This window comes from Pan troglodytes, chromosome 3 (assembly GCF_028858775.2).
Source record: "Pan troglodytes isolate AG18354 chromosome 3, NHGRI_mPanTro3-v2.0_pri, whole genome shotgun sequence".
Classification (NCBI taxonomy): Eukaryota; Metazoa; Chordata; class Mammalia; order Primates; family Hominidae; genus Pan; species Pan troglodytes.
In genome coordinates, this window is record NC_072401.2 from 143,521,301 (window position 1) to 143,543,859 (window position 22,559).

General features: G+C 41.8%; 1 protein-coding gene across 22 annotated transcripts in view; it reads right to left on the reverse strand.

The window, feature by feature from the left end:
- INPP4B (inositol polyphosphate-4-phosphatase type II B) overlaps positions 1–22,559 on the reverse strand; it is an 811,274-nt gene that overhangs the window by 27,380 nt on the left and 761,335 nt on the right. The window lies entirely within an intron of this gene.

Here is a 22,559-nt window from a genome sequence, read left to right on the forward strand (position 1 = left end):
GGCATTAGATTTTCATAAGGAGCACGTAGCCTAGATTCCTCGCATGTGCAGTTTGTAATAGGGTTTGAGTTCCTATGAGAATCGAATGTCTGTGTTGATCTGACGGAAGGCAGAGCTCAGATTGTGGCTGTAAATACGGATGAAGCTTTGCTGGCTCACCCACTGTTCACCTCCTGCTGTGTGACCTGGTTCTTAACAGGCCACAGATCTGATACCAGGGGGTTGGGAACCCCTGCTTTAACCAAACCAAGACAGCAAAAACAAAAGAAATTAGTATTTGAATAGGCTGAGTTTGAAATATTTTCTTTTATGTGAGAGAGGCTTGAACTCTCTAAACATTGCTACCTTAAGTAAATCTGACTTAAAAAGGAATTCCAGCTACAGAAGATAAGATATTCAGTTGTCTCCCTTTTCTGAATGCTAAACTTTCAGGGAAACCTTTGATTAGGGAATTAGGCACATTAGTTTATGTAACAGAGGCTATATAAATATAACAAGGTGTTGTGGTACCTGGAAACATTTAATCTCACTAATGAAGTAAGTGATAGGAACATGAAAAAAGTCAGCCTCAAGGACTTTTGATTCCCAGAACAACATAAGATTGAGGCCTCAGAAAGAAGCTACTTGTCAGATGTTTTGGTTGGTAACAAAGTGCCGAAAATATCTGGAAGCAGCTAAGCCTAAAAACACACACATATTTTACAAGGAAATGAAAGGCCTCAAGTGCTAAAATGGAAAATCTAAATCTGCAAAGTGTTGATAACATTAATACTTGATGTCCATGGTGATAATAGGGTACATTCATTAACTTGGAGGTCTACTGTCCTCTAGTTGCCTTTGGGAATCTGAACAATACTAGTGAAAAGAGTAAATTAGGGAGACACCAACTTTTGAGCTGCATTTTACAACTCAAATATACCTTGTCTCTTGTCCTAGTTGCTTGGGAACTCTGAAGGCTCTGATTAGCGAGTTTTCACCCTTCATCTGTGAACCACACATGGTTGAGAGGTCATTTGTGCTAAATGCTAAGGAGACAGGTTTTCTTTTAAATTTTAGAGTATGGTACTGTTTGTGATGGCAGCGTACACATATTCCAGAAAGACAGGCACCATGGAAGTAATTACATTGGGAGAAGATGGGAACATATAAATATCTCATCACACAAATCAAAAATTAGGAAATGTAGTAGCACATTTCACATGATCTTTTGTAACAATAAATATTCCATTTTAATAGTATGTTAAAAATCACTCATAAGCCTTTCCTTTCTGCAGTATTTTATCTGTTTATTTCACTCTAAAGTTACAGAAACGTAACCTATAATCGAGTTCTTTACTGGCTGCCTCTTAACATAATTTTTGTTATTCTTCCTTCTCAGTATTGGTTAGTCATAGAATGTGAGAATAAAGCTGAATTTATCTATTTTCACTTATGATTAAAAAAAGATAAATTCTAAGTAGGTATTTTAAAAGATAGTTTGACATATACACTCCCAGTGTTGGACTTGAAATTAAGAGGTCAGCTGGTATTGGTACGAACATTAACAAAGACCTACAGGCTAAACAAGAAATAGTTTAGCCTATTTCTAATTTGCCTGTGTATAAAGATTATGGATATTCTCACATATTCACAGGCAAACAATGAAGGCACAAAATCCAGAACTGGTACGATTCTATTTCCTTGAACTATTCATGCTAAAATTATATCAAAATTTGCTTTTTTACTCCTTAAAACTTTCTGCATATCCGTTACCTCTTTGTGTAGTGTCCATTCTGCTTATTAAATATTTCTAGAATCTACAGTGCCTACAATTTAGCAAAAATTTTATCTATCTATATAGCTATATCTACTATTCCTTAAGACCCAACTCAAATGCTTCAGGCAAAGAAAGCATCATAGGGTGTCAGCTTCCTCCTGTGAGCATGTATTGCACTTTCTGGATTCAACCAGATGGCATTCACAGCATGTAGCCTTGCATTTTCGCCATTTTGTATTTCTTGCCTCTCCTACTATACCGGAGTTAGCTTAGGGCAAAGAACATATTTTATCTACCTAATGTGCCATATACTAAAGAATCATATATAAAAATACCATACAAGTCAAGATCCTCTAGGGGAACTAAGTGCTGTTCTCTCTAGCAGTATCCTGTATTTGGGCCATGCATATCCTAGGTACTCCATAAATAAATACATTATATCTTAGTAAATTTCAGAAGCTTATGATCACAATATTTAAACTGAGGGTAATCATTATTTGATATTTTATACTGATTTGACATTTTCATCAGATCATATTATTAAAAAGCCTTGAAACTGAGGACTAATTCTGGTGTCTTGGACTCACTCAAATAAAAACAGCTCCTCATTTTCAAAAATGGTTTTAAAATACACAGCACAATATTACTGTGCCATTATTTCTCAGATTGTGCTTGATTTTTTCTTTTTCCCTGAAAGCAACTTTGAGGAAGCAATTTCAGGTCCTCTGTTGTCTATTCCAAAAGCGTACAGTAGTACAAGAGACCACATGCTCTCCAGTTCAATATTACGTTTAAGGCACTGCAGAATTCATATACCACTCTCATATACCATTTAACACTTATGAAATACTCAGAAATGGGAAGGGTTCAAGACTTTTAAAAACAAAACAGGAAACTAAAAATTCTACTTTTCAGAAATAATATTTTAAATGTCACTGCCAATTTTTAATCCAATATTAAAAACCTATTGAGGAGGATTCTTGGACAAAATCAACTTATTATCTGTTGTAAGATGTCTAGTTCTAATACAATTTTCCCTATTTCTAAGAATAAAGGACTGAGATTGGGTTGAACAGTGATGGTGTTTACAACAATTGAGAGGTGGTCACAACTAAAATTGAAAATAATGAGAAAGATTATGTTTTCGTTTTACAGATTTCTCACCCAAATATAGTCTTGCCTGCTGCCGTCTGATAAACTATAAAGCAGAAAAGTGCAGGCAGGTTAGAAATCACCTAAAAACCCAATCAATATGTTTGTGGAGGAGATAAGGGCTTATAAACCTGGATATTTAGTCACTTTTCTAGTTTTTCTTAAGGTCATTACTTTGTCAGAGAACATAACTTGATAAAGTAATCGACTTTTAATATTTATTGTCAATACATCCCAGTCATAGGCATCTAGCAAAACATGGTGACATTTCTAGAGTAAGCAATAACTTTTAAAAATAAGAATCATCAATGTCTCCTGTGGGTGGAGGGTGTTCTTTCTTAAACTTACCTATCTGGTAATAATACCAGCCTAAAGTTCACTTTCTCCCTGTAGCCCCTGACAGTGCCCCATACTTTTCTTACGCCTCCTACTTGCCTAATCACTCCCTTATTTCTGTTTCCAAAAGCAGAAATTCTGTTTCCATTAAGTAGTTCGTACTTAATACCCTAAAAGACTTAATCTATCATCATGTATCTGTATGTGATTCTCTGTCAGTAGATTTTGAGGTTTTTCATGAGAAGGAACACAACATATTCATATATGCATCTTCAGTGCAAAGCATTGTGCTTGGTAAATAATATGCACTCAAAAATTGCTTACTTGTTTGATAAAAGAGAGTGTCCAGAACCTTATACTCCTTATGGTATATGGATTCTGGCACAGTGGAATAATAACCCAGAATAAAATAACATATTTTTGGAAGAAGCAACTCATAGTCAACTAAATCAACCAAGGTCAGCCTACATAGGCTCTAAAGCATTTTGGGGCAGTAGGTAGACCCTTGAGACATGGCTCCATTCTACCAATGGCATGACATATAGCTAGCTCAGGACTGACTTGCCAGTTCACTTTCCAATTCTGTACTCTGGGTGGATCTTCTTGAAGACAAGCTGGTTCTGGGTAACTACAACTATTTACTGGTATTCTGTTCCCTTTGACAGCATCGTGCTACTTAGTAGGAAACTCAAGTGAATTTGAACCAAGTTAAATTACCTACTTCAAGATTTTAGTCAAGATTTTGTGGTCTGGCGTGACTCAAGAATTAACCACAAATTAGTTATAGAATGGCTACTTGCTATACATACGTGACTGATTTTTGGTTTTGCACCTTTCATGATTTTTCAATGCAGGAATCTCACCCTGCCCAGTGAAACTGCCCCATGGGATTTCTACTTTAAAAATTTATTTACTTATTTCTATAAGTGTTTGGTTGCAAAGCCCAAAACCATTTATTAATTAGCCATCAATGGGTATAAGTATATCCTACCAAAAAACTCAGCCCCATTTCTTAAAGCACAGGAAATATATAATGCTCATTTAGGCCACCATTCTTACTTGATGGCTAGAGCCAATTAGAATAAAAATGTATTCATTTATGTTTCATTGTACAGTATCAAGTACCCCAGAAAAACTCAGGAGAAACCTTGCTAGATGACAATATATACCACAAAGGACTACAGTTTTAAATTTATTACACAGTGAGACAAAGTTCCTTTAAAAAGGTCATGCATTTTATGGATCCAGGAATAAAGAAATGAATGTAAATTTATCAGCCTAGGCTCTTGGAAAGTAGGACTCAGAGTAAGAGGGCCTGGTTCCACCACGTCTTAGCTGTAAGGCCTTTTGCATGTCATTTAACCCCTCTGTGGCTGTTTCTTGATTTTAAGACTTAATCCGTAGGTTAAAAATCCATGGAGTTAATCCACAAGTTAGAAGATTTAATTCACAGATAACACCCTGCCTATCTGGAGTCCATACCACCTACCCTGGCCAAGGGGTCTCAGGCATTAGAATTAGAGCAATTAATATCTGTAAAGTAGTTAGAAAAGTGCTTGATACTTAGTAAGCACTGTACAACTGGAAGGAAAAAGGGAAAACAGGCAGACAATTGCCTTATTTTACTCTGTGTTCTTCATATTAAATTTAGAACATGGTATTTGATTTTGCTCATAATTACTTATAAAGAGTATTAAAATGAAGACTGCATTGAGAAATGGTAGCAATATCTTTCAGGAAGAGCAGGAGTTGGACCGACTTTCACATCTTAAAGGGATTTTAAAAATTAAGCAGAACACAGAAACCATATTCCAATATTTGACAGGCTGACCTAAGGAAGGTGATGGTTGATCCAGGCAGGTGAATGGATCAATAATTGGAAGTTATGGGTTAACAGATTTCAGCTTAACAAGAAGATAAGTTTTATAAATCATATAGCTGTCCAAAAATGGAATGGGTTGATACCCAAAGTAGCAAACTCCCTGCTACTATACATGTGCAAGTAAAGGTTAGCTGACAATCTGTCAGGGATGTTGTAAAAAGAATCCCTGCCTTACTTGGCAGGGTCACTAGGTAATCTCCAAGGTCCTTTCCAAATGCTGCAGTCTTAAAATACCATTAGCAAAAAAAGTTACAAGTACATAGAAATGAAGGAGTTTGAAAATTGACTTTTAAGAGAGTAACAATTAATGTGTAAATAAACATTTTATTCTGTTACCAAAAACTTGTGACATTTTATTACCCCATGAAAATAAAAAGCAAAGTATATAGTCTGACATATTTGGGAACAGTTAATTAATACCTATTCTTTTCTCAATTTGTCTTATTTTAATGAGATACACAAATGTTGGAATTTTAAAATTAATATTAAATTTAGTGGCTGAAAAGATAGCATAAGAATACACATATATCTCAGGAGTCACAACGATCGGGTCATTTGAATGAAAATGAGGTTTATAAACATGATCAAATTAGATTTAAGCAAAAAGCATTTAAATAATTTTTATATATTGTATGTTCTAAATACAATATATAGCATGATATATTAATATAGAAAATATAAAATGTCATATATAAATGCATATATGTACATATATACATATATATATGTACACACACACACACACACACAAATATATATATATCTGTAACTTTGGTCTCCAAAGCAAGTAAAAGTAATACAAAAAAATTCATTCCAATTTACTTTTCAATTTCAGTTACTTTATTTGGATCACAAGTCTTGCAAGTATGCTAAATTCATTTTGTCAAACAAAAGTGATTCTTTGAAATGACTTTAGTTAGACTATTTCCTCAAACACAGAGATCTAAGCTTGCTCTAGTAATTCTGTATAAAGTACTCAGAAAAGTATATCTCCTTGCAGTGGAATCAGTTCAGGCGCACCAAGGGAACATCCTACGGCATCCAGTGTGTCTACTCTTGCCCACCATCACACTATTACACCACCACACCATCATCACAGCACCACACCATCATCACAGCACCACACCATCACACCATCATACCAGGGAGAATCACAGAGCTTCCGTATTAGATTCAAGGTGCAGAGTCTTCAATTGAAAAATCTACCACAAAACTCAACTGAAGGGCTAGTATAAAGAACAATATCCAGATTAAAAAATAATTACTTTATTAGGCTGGGTGTGGTGGCTCATGCCTGTAATCCCAGCAGCACTTTGGGAGGCTGAGGCAGGTGGATCACCTGAGGTCAAGAGATCGAGATCATCCTGGTCAACATGGTGAAATCCTGTCTCTATTAAAAATACAAAAATTAGCTGGGCATGGCGGTGCGCACCTGTAGTCCCAGCTACTCGGGGGGCTGAGGCAGGAGAATCACTTGAACCTGGGAGGCAGAGGTTGCAGTGAGCCAAGATGGCACCACTGTACTCCAGCCTGGGTGACACAGCAAGACTCCGTCCCCCCGCAAAAACAAACAAACAAACAAACATAAAAAAACTTTTTTAGATGAATATACTCCTTAACATAAGACACTGTGAAGTTTTGGACCAGAAGATACCTAGTTTGCCTTTCGACACTGATCCAACAGAAACACATATGTATAGACCTCAGGTACATATTCCAAAAGAAATGGGGAAATATGTTAACTACACTTTTGTAGGCACTTCAATATAATTTTTGTTTAACGTTGAAATACTGAACCTTGAATTTAGATTTATTGGTTCCAATGGAGACATAAAGCTATACAAGGATAAAGATGCAAAAGCCTTCTTTTATATGTAAGAATGTTGATTCAATATTTATTTTTTGCAGGGATGTGGCAAAAATATCAGATTGCTGAGCATTTTCCTTAGAGAAGTCAATATCTATGAGGAGTGCTGACTACTTACCTTGTAGCAACTTTCTTTCTTAGCTGCTGGTGGAAACAGTCCACATGATCTGCCTGAACAGAAAGCCTACCTTTGTAGGGAAAAGAATGCCCTGCCTGACTGAAGACCCATACTATCCACCCTGCCCAGGAGCCCAAGCCATGAGAATTAGAGAGGGAAGTTCACACATGCTTTTACCTCGTCAGACCCTAAATGAATTAAAAAGCTTCTTTTTCTCTTCTAGTCCTCCACACACACAAGTCCAGATTCTTCCAAGATTCTTTTAGTTTGTTTTTTCCTTGACTGTGATAAATTAAATTGAAATTTTGCTTCCATTTCAAACTCCAGAAGAAAATATGTTCAGAAACATATTGACAAAACATGCTAATACCATTTTAACATTTGGTTGGAGATAAAGCTATTCAAAGGGCAACTACTAAATTTAAAATTGAGCTCAAAATTTTAAAAATATATACACATAAATTTATTTTCCCTAGTACTAGAATGCTGACATCCTAAAATCCCTAAGGCTTTTTAAAAAATGGGATATTTTTCATCTTCCTTTCATCTTAGCACTAGTGCCAAGGTTATTAGTGTACTTTTGTTATTCAGGGGATGTGGGCAAAGATAGCAAAATACACATATAAATATTTATGAAAAAACTAAATAAAGCATACTGCAAAGAAATGTGACTTTCTTTTACCTTGCCATAAATAGAAATGCAACAGAGTTTCCACTTTCCATTATGGTCTGAAATCATAACCTCTGTGATGAAATTTTAATTTATAAACTAACTTTAAGGATTGCATAATGGAAGGTTATAACTGACTACATGAATATCAAATGTATAATTTTCTGAAAATAGACTTATTTCAACCCCAAATAATGTCCCATGATTTAGAATTAATTTCTAATTATGTACAATGTCTGTGTACTACAATAATTCAACCTTCAAGACTAAATCCTTGCTACAACATTGTTGTACAGCAAAGTTATAATGGCTATTTTCTTCTGAAACATCACATCTTTTATTATTTAGTATATCAAAAATCAGCTCAATTCTCTGTTCAGGAACCACATGATACATTAGCAGCTTTTAAGCTATTAACATACACAATAAAATTGTATGTATGTAGTCAAACCACAGAGGAAAAAAAGATGAAACTCATCAAATGCTTGTTGGAATGTGGGCTTCCACAGTCTGTCAACCAGATGTTTCTCATGTGGTCAAGCTGAACCCATGGTAGGTCTACACAGTGGTCTCAGTTGCCATTTAACTTTATGACCAAGTAATACTTAACAGTATGTACCTTGAACATATGCATATGAGATGTTTGTTATATGAAAGATTTTTTTTAATGGCAACTACAGATACTAGGAGTTTTCAATAAATCTATTTCAAGAGCAGCTGCTATAAAATTGGTTCATTCTTGTGAAGTGGAAGGCATTTTTCCCTTTTTTTCTGGCAAAAATAATATATCTTGACAGCTCTAATATGTCTTTTTCTCACTTTTGTTCTAGTCTATTTTCTTCAATAGAAAAAATCTTTAGCATAAAATCAAATAAAACTATTAATGTTATAAAATTCTGTGAATTTATGTTATAAAATTAAATTATGAAACAAAATTGAACAAAAGATGACAACTATTGTATTTCTATTTTCAAAAACAAAAGAACAGTCAAAGTGATTTGAAAACTCTAAAGCATATAATAAATATAATGGCATGATTTTCTCAAATAGTTGAGAAAACAGACATCATTTTGAAAACACATAAATTCAGATGTAAGAAAACAGATATTTTGCAGTTTGAAAAAAGTTAGTATTTTCAGCTTGTATTGAAGGCTGCTAAGAGTAAATTTAGGAAGAGTCTTGAGTATAGGATATAGTGAATAGTTTATGTGATTTTATTGTTATTTAAGTATTTACACCCTGCCATGTTTCAAAAAGAATTTAAGGCAGTTTACATTGATACATCAAATTCAGTAAGATATCAGGAATAAAAAGTGAGAAAGAAACAGTAAGTGCAAGAGTAATGTCATAAAATGGAGTTAAGAATGAGGCCAACACACACACACACACACACACACACACACACATAGTGAAAGTCTATTAAAGAATGCTATACATTTGAAGTAGATGAATCACAAAATTGGCCCTGAGCTTTTTAGTAGTCTCTACAAAAAGGAAACTACAAAATTAAAGTCCACATGTACAAATACAATCACACATCGCCCCACCCCAGACAAACACATATGCACATATGCCCCTGTTTTGTTGTAGGGAATCATTCATTAGCTGAATGTTAATACTCTGGGAATGACTGCACAGAATACTCACAAAGAGGGAACTTTACAGAGGAATAAAAAATGTCTGACAACATGGATGCACCTGGAAAATGTTATGCTAAATGAAAGAGAGCATTCACAAAAGACCATGAATTGTATAAATCTATTTATATGCAATGTCCAGATGAGGCAAACCTAGTGGTTTCCAAGGGCTGGGGGGATGGCATTTGGGGAGACACTGGTAATGGAAATGGGGTTTCATTTAGGAGTGCTGAACAGGTACTAAAATTATTGTAGTGATAGGTGTACAACTCTGTCAATATACTAAAAACTACTGCATTGTACCCTTTAATATGTTCACTAGTTTATTATAAAGGTATTACAAATAATACAGATGAAGAGATGTGTGGGGTGAGGTATAAGGGAAGGGATACGGAGCTTCCATGCACTCCCTGGGTGCACTGCCCTCCAGGAACCTCCATGTGTTCAGCTATCTGGAAGCTATCTGAACCCAGTTCTCTTGGATTTTTGGGAAGCTTCATGATATTAGCATTCCTTTCCCCCAAGAGTGTAGAGCACCACCCTCTCTGGGAAGAGTCTCATGATCACATGAATATCAAATGTATAATTTTCTGAAAATAGACTTATTTCAACCCCAAATAATGCTCTATGATTTAGAATTAATTTCTAATTATGAACAATGTCTATGTACTATAATAATTCAACCTTCAAGACTAAATCCTTGTTACAACACTGTTGTAAGGCAAAGTTATAAGTAATCACATAATCTCTATTTTCTTCTGAAACATCACATTCTACAGTCTACACAAAACACTTTAAATGGGTGGGTGTTATAGTCTGGTAAGTACATGTGAATTGTATCTCAAAAAAGATGTTAAAAATGTAACAATATCCTTACACTAGACAAGTGGTTATCAAACTTAAGTGCACATCAGAATCACCTGGTGAGCTAATTAAAACTCTGATTGCTGGACCCACGTGTGGAGTTTCTGGTCCAGTAGTTCTGGGAAGGGCCTGAGAATGTGCATTTCTAACAAGTTCTTGGATGATGCTGATGCTGGAATTACTCTTTGAGAACAAATGTGCCTCTCCTAGCAAAGGAAGCCGTGACAGAAGGTACCTGGAAAATCGGGATACTCTGACCCTAATAATGTGCTTTTCCAATGGTCTTAGCAAACGGCACACCAGGAGATTATATCCCGTGCCTGGCTCCAAGGGTCCCACACCCACAGAGCCTCACTTATTGTTAGCACAGCAGTCTGAGATCAAACTGCAAGGCAGCAGCGAGGCTGAGGGAGGGGCATCTGCCATTGCTGAGGCTTCAGTAGGTAAACAAAGCGGCCAGGAAACTCGAACTGGATGGAGCCCACCACAGCTCAAGGAGGCCTGCCTGTCTCTGCAGACTCCACCTCTGGGGGCAGGGCATAGCTGAACAAAAGGGAGCAGAAACTTCTGCAGACTTAAACCTCCTTGTCTGACGGGTTTGAAGAGAGTAGTGGTTCAACCAGCATGGAGTTTGAGATCTGAGAACGGACAGACTGCCTCCTCTAGTGGGTCCCTGACCCCCAAGTAGCCTAACTGGGAGACACCTCCCAGTAGGGGCCCACTGACACCTCATACAGCTGGGTGCCCCTCTGAGACGAAGCTTCTAGAGGAAGGATCAGGCAGCAACATTTGCCCTTCTGCAATATTTGCTGTTCTGCAGCCTCTGCTGGTGATACCCAGGCAAACAGGGTCTGGAGTGGACCTCCAGCAAACTCCAACAGACCTGCAGCTGAGGGTCCTGACTGTTAGAAGGAAAACTAACAAACAGAAAGCACATCCACACCAAAACCCCATCAGTACATCACCATCATCAAAGACCAAAGGTAGATAAAACCACAAAGATGGGGATACACCAGAGCAGAAAAGCTGAAAATTCTAAAAATCGAGCACCTTTTCTCCTCCAAAGAAATGTAGCTACTCACTAGCAACGGAACAAAGCTGGATGGAGAATGACTTTGACAAGTTGAGAGAAGAAGGCTTCAGACGATCAGTAATAACAAACTTCTCTGAGCTAAAGGAGGATGTTCAAACCCATCGCAAGGAAGCTAAAAACCTTGAAAAAAGATTAGATGAATGGCTAACTAGAATAAACAGTGTAGAGAAGTCCTTAAATGACCTAATGGAGCTGAAAACCATGGCACGAGAAGTACGCGACACATGCACAAGCTTCAGTACCCAATTTGATCAAGTGGAAGAAAGGGTATCAGTGATTGAAGATCAAATAAATAAAATGAAGTGAGAAGAGAAGTTTAGAGAAAAAAGAGTAAAAAGAAACGAACGAAGCCTCCAAGAACTATCGGACTATGTGAAAAGACCAAATCTACGTCTGATTGGTGTACCTGAAAGTGACAGGGAGAATGGAACCAAGTTGGAAAACACTCTGCAGGATATTATCCAGGAGAACTTCCCCAACATAGCAAGGCAGGCCAACATTCAAATTCAGGAAATACAGAGAATGCCACAAAGATACTCCTTGAGAAGAGCAACTCCAAGACACATAATTGTCAGATTCACAAAAGCTGAAAGGAAGGAAAAAAAGTTAAGGGCAGCCAGAGAGAAAGGTCGGGTTACCCATAAAGGTAAGCCTATCACACTAACAGTGGATCTCTCAGCAGAAACTCTACAAGCCAAAAGAGAGTGGGGGCCAATATTCAACAATCTTAAAGAAAAGAATTTTCAACCCAGAATTTCATATCCAGCCAAACTAAGCTTCATAAGTGAAGGAGAAATAAAATACTTTACAGACAAAACAATGCTGAGAGATTTTGTCACCACCAGGCCTGCCTTACAAGAGCTCCTCAAGGAAGCACTAAACATGGAAAGGAACAATCAGTACGAGCCACTGCAAAAACATGCCAAATTGTAAAGACCATCAAGGCTAGGAAGAAACTGCATCAACTAACGAGCAAAATAACCACCTAACATCATAATGACAGGATCAAATTCACATGTAACAATATTAACATTAAATGTAAATGGGCTAAATGCTCCAATTAAAAGACACAGACTGGCAAACTGGATAAAGAGTCAAGAGCCATCAGTGTGCTTTATTCAGGAGACCCATCTCACGTGCAGAGACACACATAGGCTCAAAATAAAGGGATGGAGGAAGATCTACCAAGCAAATGGAAAACAAAAAAAAGCAGGGGTTGCCATCCTAGTCTCTGATAAAACAGCCTTTAAACCAACAAAGATCAAAAGAGACAAAGAAGGCCATTACATAATGGTAAAGGGATCAATTTAACAAGAAGAGCTAACTATCCTAAATATATATGCACCCAATATAGGAGCACCCAGATTCATAAAGCAAGTCCTTTGAGAAATACAAAGAGACTTAGACTCCCACAGAATAATAATGGGAGACTTTAACACCCCACTGTCAACATTAGACAGATCAACAAGACAGAAAGTTAACAAGGATATCCAGGAATTGAACTCAGCTCTGCACAAAGCAGACCTAATAGACATCTACAGAACTCTCCACCCCAAATCAACAGAATATACATTCTTCTCAGCACCACATCACACATATTCCAAAATTGACCACAGAGTTGGAAGTAAAGCACTCCTCAGCAAATGTAAAAGAACAGAAATTATAACAAACTGTCTCTCAGACCACAGTGCAGTCAAACTAGAACTCAGGATTAAGAAACTCACTCAAAACCGCTCAACTACATGGAAACTGAACAACCTGCTCCTGAATGACTACTGGGTACATAACAAAATGAAGGCAGAAATAAAGATGTTCTTTGAAACCAATGAGAACAAACACACAACATACCAGAATCTCTGGGACACATTTAAAGCAGTGTGTAGAGGGCAATGTATAGCACTAAATGCCCACAAGAGAAAGCAGGAAAGATCTAAAATCAACACCTTAACATCACAATTAAAAGAACTAGAAAAGCAAGAGCAAACACATTCAAAAGCTAGCAGAAGGCAAGAAATAACTAAGATCAGAGCAGAACTGAAGGAGATACAGACACAAAAAAACCCTTCAAAAAAATCAATCAATCCAGGAGCTGGTTTTTTGAAAAGATCAACAAAATTGATAGACCGCTAGCAAGACTAATAAAGAAGAAAAAAGAGAAGAATCAAATAGATGCAATAAAAAAATGATAAAGGGGATATCAACACCTATCCCACAGAAATACAAACACTATCAGAGAATACTATAAACACCTCTACACAAATAAACTAGAAAATCTAGAAGAAATGGATAAATTCCTGGACACATACACCATCCCAAGACTAAACCAGGAAGAAGTTGAATCCCTGAATAGACCAATAACAGGCTCTGAAATTGAGGAAATAATTAATAGCCTGCCAACCAAAAAAAGTCCAGGACCAGATGTATTCACAGCCAAAATCTACCAGAGGTACAAACAGGAGCTGGTACCGTTTCTTCTGAAACCATTCCAATCAAAAGAAAAAAAGACTGGTTTTCGTATTTTTTTGGTGGAGACGGGGTTTCAATGTGTGGGCCGGGCTGGTCTCCAGCTCCTAACCGCGAGTGATCTGCCAGCCTCGGCCCCCCGAGGTGCCGGGATTGCAGACGGAGTCTCGTTAACTCAGTGCTCAATGGCGCCCAGGCTGGAGTGCAGTGGCGTGAACTCGGCTCGCTACAACCACCTCCCAGCCGCCTGCCTTGGCCTCCCTAAGTGCCGAGATTGCAGCCTCTGCCTGGCAGCCACCCCGTCTGGGAAGTGAGGAGCGTCTCCGCCTGACCGCCCATCGTCTGGGATGTGAGGAGCCCCTCTGCCTGGCTGCCCAGTCTGGAAAGTGAGGAGCGTCTCTGCCCAGCCGCCATCCCATCTAGGAAGTGAGGAGAGCCTCTTCCCGGCCGCCATCACATCTGGGAAGTGAGGAGCGTCTCTGCCCGGCCGCCCATCGTCTGAGATGTGGGGAGCACCTCTGCCCTGCCGCCCCGTCCGGGATGTGAGGAGCGTCTCTGCCCGGCCGCCCCGTCTGAGAAGTGAGGAGACCCTCTGCCTGGCAACCGCCCCATCTGAGAAGTGAGGAGCCCCTCCGCCCGGCAGCCACCCCGTCTGAGAAGTGAGGAGCGTCCTCCCTCCTCGTCCGGGAGGGAGGTGAGGGGGTCAGCCCCCCGCCCGGCCAGCCGCCCTGTCCGGGAGGTGAGGGGCGCCTCTGCCCGGCCGCCCCTACTGGGAAGTGAGGAGCCCCTCTGCCCGGCCAGCTGCTCCCTCCGGGAGGGAGGTGGGGGGGTCAGCCCCCCGCCCGGCCAGCCGCCCCATCCGGGAGGGAGGTGGGGGGATCAGCCCCCCGCCCGGCCAGCCGCCCTGTCCGGGAGGTGGGGGGCGCCTCTGCCCAGCCGCCCCTACTGGGAAGTGAGGAGCCCCTCTGCCCGGCCAGCCGCCCTGTCTGGGAGGGAGGTGGGGGGGTCAGCCCCCCGCCCGGCCAGCCGCCCTGTCCGGGAGGTGGGGGGCGCCTCTGCCCAGCCGCCCCTACTGGGAAGTGAGGAGCCCCTCTGCCCGGCCAGCTGCTCTGTCTGGGAGGGAGGTGGGGGGGTCAGCCCCCCGCCCGGCCAGCCGCCCCGTCCGGGAGGGAGGTGGGGGGGTCAGCCCCCCGCCCGGCCAGCCGCCCCGTCCGGGAGGGAGGTGGGGAGGTTAGCCCCCGCCTGGCCAGCCGCCCTGTCCGGGAGGTGAGGGGCGCCTCTGCCCGGCCGCCCCTACTGGGAAGTGAGGAGCCCCTCTGCCCGGCCAGCTGCTCCCTCCGGGAGGGAGGTGGGGGGGTCAGCCCCCCGCCCGGCCAGCCGCCCCGTCCGGGAGGTGAGGGGCGCCTCTGCCCGGCCGCCCCTACCGGGAAGTGAGGAGCCCCTCTGCCCGGCCAGCCTCCCCGTCCGGGAGGGAGGTGGGGGGGTCAGCCCCCCGCCTGGCCAGCCGCCCCGTCCGGGAGGTGAGGGGTGCCTCTGCCCGGCCGCCCCTACTGGGAAGTGAGGAGCCCCTCTGCCCGGCCAGCCGCCCCGTCCGGGAGGGAGGTAGGGGGGTCAGCCCCCCGCCCGGCCAGCCGCCCCATCCGGGAGGGAGGTGGGGGGATCAGCCCCCCGCCCGGCCAGCCGCCCTGTCCGGGAGGTGGGGGGCGCCTCTGCCCAGCCGCCCCTACTGGGAAGTGAGGAGCCCCTCTGCCCGGCCAGCCGCCCTGTCTGGGAGGGAGGTGGGGGGGTCAGCCCCCCGCCCGGCCAGCCGCCCTGTCCGGGAGGTGGGGGGCGCCTCTGCCCAGCCGCCCCTACTGGGAAGTGAGGAGCCCCTCTGCCCGGCCAGCTGCTCTGTCTGGGAGGGAGGTGGGGGGGTCAGCCCCCCGCCCGGCCAGCCGCCCCGTCCGGGAGGGAGGTGGGGGGGTCAGCCCCCCGCCCGGCCAGCCGCCCCGTCCGGGAGGGAGGTGGGGAGGTTAGCCCCCGCCTGGCCAGCCGCCCCGTCCAGGAGGTGAGGGGCGCCTCTGCCCGGCCGCCCCTACCGGGAAGTGAGGAGCCCCTCTGCCCGGCCAGCCGCCCCGTCCGGGAGGGAGGTGGGGGGGGTCAGCCCCCCGCCTGGCCAGCCGCCCCGTCCGGGAGGTGAGGGGTGCCTCTGCCCGGCCGCCCCTACTGGGAAGTGAGGAGCCCCTCTGCCCGGCCAGCCGCCCCGTCTGGGAGGGAGGTAGAGGGGTCAGCCCCCTGCCCGGCCAGCCGCCCCGTCCGGGAGGGAGGTGGGGGGATCAGCCCCCCGCCTGGCCAGCCGCCCCATCCAGGAGGGAGGTGGGGGGGTCAGCCCCCCGCCCGGCCAGCCGCCCCGTCCGGGAGGGAGGTGGGGGGGTCAGCCCCCCGCCTGGCCAGCCGCCCTGTCCGGGAGGGAGGTGGGGGTATCAGCCCCCCGCCCGGCCAGCCGCCCTGTCTGGGAGGTGAGGGGCGCCTCTGCCCGGCCGCCCCTACCGGGAAGTGAGGAGCCCCTCTGCCCGGCCAGCCGCCCCATCCGGGAGGGAGGTGGGGGGGTCAGCCCCCCGCCGGGCCAGCCGCCCCGTCGGGGAAGTGAGGGGTGCCTCTGCCCGGCCGCCCCTACTGGGAAGTGAGGAGCCCCTCTGCCCGGCCAGCCGCCCTGTCCGGGCGGGAGGTGGGGGGTCAGCCCCCCGCCCGGCCAGCCGGCCCGTCCGGGAGGGAGGTGGCGGGGGTCAGCCCTCCGCCCGGCCAGCCGCCCCGTCCGGGAGGTGAGGGGCGCTTCTGCCCGGCCGCCCCTACTGGGAAGTGAGGAGCTCCTCTGCCCGGCCACCACCCCATCTGGGAGGTGTACTCAATAGCTCATTGAGAATGGGCCATGAAGACAATGGCAGTTTTGTGGAATAGAAAGGGGGGAAAGGTGGGGAAAAGATTGAGCAATCGGATGGTTGCCGTGTCTGTGTAGAAAGAGGTAGACATGGGAGACTTTTCATTTTGTTCTGTACTAAGAAAAATTCTTCTGCCTTGGGATCCTGTTGATCTGTGACCTTACCCCCAACCCTGTGCTCTCTGAAACATGTGCTGTATCCACTCAGGGTTGAATGGATTAAGGGTGGTGCAAGATGTGCTTTGTTAAACAGATGCTTGAAGGCAGCATGTTCGTTAAGAGTCATCGCCACTCCCTAATCTCAAGTACCCAGGGACACAAACACTGCGGAAGGCCGCAGGGTCCTCTGCCTAGGAAAACCAGAGAACTTTGTTCACTTGTTTATCTGCTGACCTTCCCTCCACTATTGTCCTGTGACCCTGCCAAATCCCCCTCGGCGAGAAACACCCAAGAATGATCAATAAAAAATAAAAAATTAAAAAAAAAAAAGAAAAAGAAAAAGAGGGAATCCTCCTCCCTAACTCATTTTATGAGGCCAGCATCATCTTCATACCAAAGCCTGGCAGAGACACAACAAAAAAAGAGAATTTTAGACCAATATCCCTGAAGAACATCGAAGCAAAAATCCTGAATAAAATACTGGCAAACCAAATCCGGCAGCACATCAAAAAGCTTATCCACCATGATCAACTTGGCTGCATCCCTGGGATGCAAGGCTGGTTCAACATACACAAATTAATAAACGTAATCCATCATATAAACAGAACCAAAGACAAAAACCACATGATAATCTCAATAGAAGCATAAAATGCCTTCGACAAAATTTGACAGCCTTTCATGATAAAAACTCTCAATAAACTAGGTATTGATGGGACATGTCTCAAAATAATAGCAGCTATTTATGACAAACCTACAGCCAATATCATACTGAATGGGCCAAAACTGGAAGCATTCCCTTTGAAAACTGGCACAAGACAGGGATGCCCTCTTTCACCATTCCTCTTCAATATAGTGTTGGAAGTTCTGGCCAGGACAATCAGGCAGGAGAAGGAAATAAATGGTATTCAATGAGGAAAAGAGGAAGTCAAATTTTCCCTGTTTGCAGATGACATGATTGTATATTTAGAAAACCCCATCGTCTGAGCCCCAAATACCCTTAAGCTGATAAGCAACTTCAGGAAAGTCTCAAGATACAAAATCAATGTGCAAAAATCACAAGCATTCCTATACACCAATAACAGACAGACAGAGAGCCAAATTATGAGTGAACTCCCATTCACAATTGCTTCAAAGAGAATAAAATACCTAGGAATCCAAGTTACAAGGGATGTGAAGGACCTTTTATGGAGAACTACAAACCACTCCTCAATGAAATAAAAGAGGACACAAGCAAACGGAAGAACATTCCATGCTCATGGATAGGAAGAATCAATATCATGAAAATGGCCAAACTGCCCAAGGTAATTTACAGATTCAATGCCATCCCCATCAAGCTACCAATGACTTTCTTCACAGAATTGGAAAAAACTACTTTAAAGTTTATATAGAACCAAATAAGAGCCTACATTACCAAGACAATCTTAAGCCAAAAGAATAAAGCTGGAGGCATCATGCTACCTGACTTCAAACTATACTACAAGGCTACAGTAACCAAAACAGCATGGTACTGGTCCAAAACAGAGATATAGACCAATGGAACAAAACAGAGTCCTCAGAAATAATACCACACATCTACAACCATTTGATCTTTGACAAACCTGACAAAAACAAGAAATAGGGAAAGGATTCCCTATTTAATAAATGGTGCTGGGAAAACTGGCTAGCCATATGTAGAAAGTTGAAACTGGATCCCTTCCTTACACCTTATACAAAAATTAATTCAAGATGGATTAAAGTCTTAAACATTAGACCTAAAACCATAAAAATCCTAGAAGAAAACCTAGGTATTACCATTCAGGACATAGGCATGGGCAAGGACTTCATGTCTAAAACACCAAAAGCAATGGCAACAAAAGCCAAAATGGACAAATGGGATCTAATTAAACTAAAGAGCTTCTGCACAGCAAAAGAAACTACCATCAGAGTGAACAGGCAACCTACAGAATGGGAGAAAATTTTTACAATCTACCCATCTGACAAAGGGCTAATATCCAGAATCTACAAAGAACTTCAGCAAATTTACAAGAAAAAAATCAAACAACCCCATCAAAAAGTGGGCAAAGGATATGAACAGACACTTCTCAAAAGAAGACATTTATGCAGCTACAGACAAATGAAAAAGATGCTTATCATCACTGGCCATCAGAGAAATGCAAATCAAAACTACAATGAGATACCATCTCACACCAGTTAGAATGGCAATCATTAAAAAGTAAGGAAACAACAGTTGCTGGAGGGAATGTGGAGAAATAGGAACACCTTTACACTATTGGTGGGACTGTAAACTAGTTCAACCATTGTGGAAGACAGTGTGGTGATTCCTCAAGGATCTAGAACTAGAAATACCATTTGACCCAGCCATCCCATTACTGGGTATATACCCAAAGGATTATAAATCATGCTGCTATAAAGACACATGCACACATATGTTTATTGTGGCACTATTCACAATAGCAAAGACTTGGAACCAACCCAAATGTCCAACAATGATAGACTGGATTAAGAAAATGTGGCACATATACACCATGGAATACTATGCAGCCATAAAAAGGATGAGTTCATGTCCTTTGTAGGGACATGGATGAAGCTGGAAACCATCATTCTTAGCAAACTATCACAAGGATGGAAAGCCAAACACCGCATGTTCTCACTCGTAGGTGAGAATTGAACAATGAGAACACTTGGACACAGGGTGGGGAACATCACACATCGGGGCCTGTCATGGGGTGAGGGGAGGTGGGAGGGATAGCCTTAGGAGATATACCTAATGTAAATGACGGGTGCAGCATACCAACATGGCACATGTATACATATATAACTAACCTGCACATTGTGCACATGTACCCCAGAACTTAAAGGATAATAATAAAAAAAAAGTAAATAAAAGAGAACCAATGCAACAGATGATATGAATAGTGGAAATGACTTTTTTTTTTTTTTTTTTTACCTTTCCTCAATATAGTTTGAGGACATAACAACCATTTACAGTTTAGTAAAAACAATGTGATAGGAAGCAGCCATGACAAAGAACCAATAATGACAGTAATAACAGTCATCACCACACATCAGTAATAGATAGCCATGACAGCATTTAATATTTACTGATCCTCACTGTGTAACAAGTACTATTTAAGTGCATCAGTGATCATTGTCTCTTTTAGCACTCATGACAACCCTATTAGATGAGGATGCTGGTGAAATTATCACTACAATATAAGTTTGACTTTACCAACTGCTTACTATAAACTATACCCAGTTACCAATTTCTTTATATATGTTGTTTCATTTTACAGATAAAGAACCTAAGGCCTCTTAGAATTTCATTCCCATTGCTAAGAAGTGGAGAAATCAGGCAGTCTAATTCCAAAGTCCTTCCTCTTACCCACTTTATGTGCCATAGTGGGGCAGCCTGCTCTTTGCTGAGCTGGCCTAATTGTTAGATTTTAGGGTATTCAGAGCAGTGATTACCCCTAAATAATACTATGATATTTGAGAGATATCACATGTGATTTGTTACTAATAAAATACCAATTTTGCAAATGATATGCTCTATAAATTACAGTTTTGATCCCCATAATGATATCATTCACACTCATATGAGTTCTGATAGGCTCACTAAATGGAAGAGAATGGAGTGTAATTATGCATAATGCATTTTTGCTCATAGGGCTTTAGGCCATTATCGTTTGAACATTAATATATTATGCCTAGCATTTGAACTTCTCTGTCATCTGTGGTCTTCTGATCAGGAGAAAAGCTTGCAACATTTTGGGTACTTATTCATAAATACAGTTGCCTCCCAGTTCAGTTTTCTTTAGAAATTGGCCTGTGAAGCCATCCAATTTGTTCCCTTGAACCAGTGTCTAGAGCACTATAACCAATATTCAAGTTAGAAGGGTTGAAGCCATTTTATGACAGTGTTTACCAGAGTATAGCAAGCGTTCTGATGGAAGACAAGAAGTTTTAGACAGTATAATGATAATTCACTGAATTAATGGTTTTGAATTTCTTTGTATATGAGGACAAACATAATAGGCATATTGAATATATGAATTCATGGATATCATTGGCTAGGACAAGGCAGATGGTGTTTGTAGAAAAAATCATTAGGCAGTGAAATGAAAATTATTTCCTTGATTCTCTTGTCTCAGTCTTCCAAGGGCATAAACAGACTCTAGGTTTTGGCATAACTGCTCTCCATAGATCATTCAGGTTTGGGCTGCCTGCATCTCAGCCTTCTTTAGTGAAAATGAGACCTTTCTTGGACTAGTTCTTGCTACACCTCATTTTCCAAGTGCAAAGGCATCAATAATCTCTCTAATCAACTGTAGGTTTTTGTTTCTCAGCTGGAAATGTCTTTCTCTCATCTAAAATGGAGCCCTGTCCCCCTCCCAGCTAAAAAGCTTCACATCATGTCACAGGCTCCTGTCATAGCATGATGCATTCTCTGTCCAAACCCAAGGGATGCTCCTGTCTTATTCCACTGTGCTTTCATTTAAAAAATAAAAACAAAGCACATTTTTAAAAAAATGCACCACTCCTGAAACAGTGTCTTCTAAATGTAACTTAAACACAACAGGCCAGTGGTTTATTTATAAATGCTGGAAACCTTTCCTAATTTGCAATTATGTGCAAAACTCCATTATATGAAACATAGAAGATGAGATGAGTGAGAATCTGGATGGCCAGTAAATGTTTAGACAGATATTTAATCTTATTTTGTGTTACTGAGAAAATATAACTTAAACAAAGATAGCACTTTTCATCCATCAGATGGTTAAAAACTCTTACAGTACAAGTATTGGGATGTGTGGAGAAATGGGAACACATGTGCATGCCTTGTGGCTTATAAATTAGTATAGCTATTTGGAAAAGCAATCTGGCAGCATCTAGCAAAATTAAAAATACAAATGCCTTACCACCCATTATACCTATTGGTTTATATACATGGATATACATGTGAGAATGTCTATTACAGTATTGTTGGTAATCAGATGTTGGTAAAACATCTGATGTTTTGCTGTTACTTAAAATTAACTAGGGCAATAGATAAATTGTGGTCTATTTATACAAGGGAGTATTATATAAGTTTAAAAGAAGATAACTAGATCTAAAATAAATACAGATCTCAAAAACTTGATATCAGCTGAAGAAAATAAGTTGTTCAATGTGCCACACATTACAACACTTACGTAAGCAAAATCACTTGAGAAGTGTGATGAATGAGTAAGCACTACTCTTATCCACTTAGATAATTCTAACATAGATTTTCCTAACTCCTGGCAACTTACCTAAATTGTATGCATCCTTAAGACACAGTTCAGATTCTACCTCCTCCAGGATACCTCCTGGCCACAGTGATTCTTTTTATCCTCTGAGCCACTTAATAATGAACACTTTCTATGCTCTGGACTCATTTATTTGATTCTGTTCTTGTGGGAATTAGCAGTTTCTCCATATAGGATGCTTAGTGTTATTCTTAGTGCATAGTAAGTCCTCATTGACTATTAGTGGCTATTATAATTTCAAATGTGATTCTCCATTTGTATAGCATGGTACTCTGCCATAGTAGATATACAAAAGATGTTCACTTTTGACTATGAAAATGACGACCACATATTTCTATTAATGACCTGTTTTCCCAA